Genomic DNA, 258 nt, shown 5'->3' with positions numbered 1-258 from the left:
TAGCAAAAGTAAAAAGTTCAGCTTCATCCCTCTCTAGTGTTTGACATGGGAATTACTCAAAAGCTTTTTCTGTTTGTCCGCAGATGAGCGCGTATCACAGGGCTTAGAGGAAGTGCAATCAACGGTCAAAGAAAGCTCCCTCGAAATCGCCAACCTTAAACCGAAGGGCAGCGTACTTTGAGGAGAGAAAGAGGACCTTGTACATAACTGCATCATTTTCCCTTTGTCTCTCCTGAAAAAATCCCGTTTTCTGTAAGT

This window comes from Penaeus monodon, chromosome 20 (genome assembly GCF_015228065.2).
Source record: "Penaeus monodon isolate SGIC_2016 chromosome 20, NSTDA_Pmon_1, whole genome shotgun sequence".
Taxonomy (NCBI): domain Eukaryota; kingdom Metazoa; phylum Arthropoda; class Malacostraca; order Decapoda; family Penaeidae; genus Penaeus; species Penaeus monodon.
The sequence above is the reverse complement of the archived record's forward strand: the minus strand, read 5'-3'. Positions refer to the sequence as shown.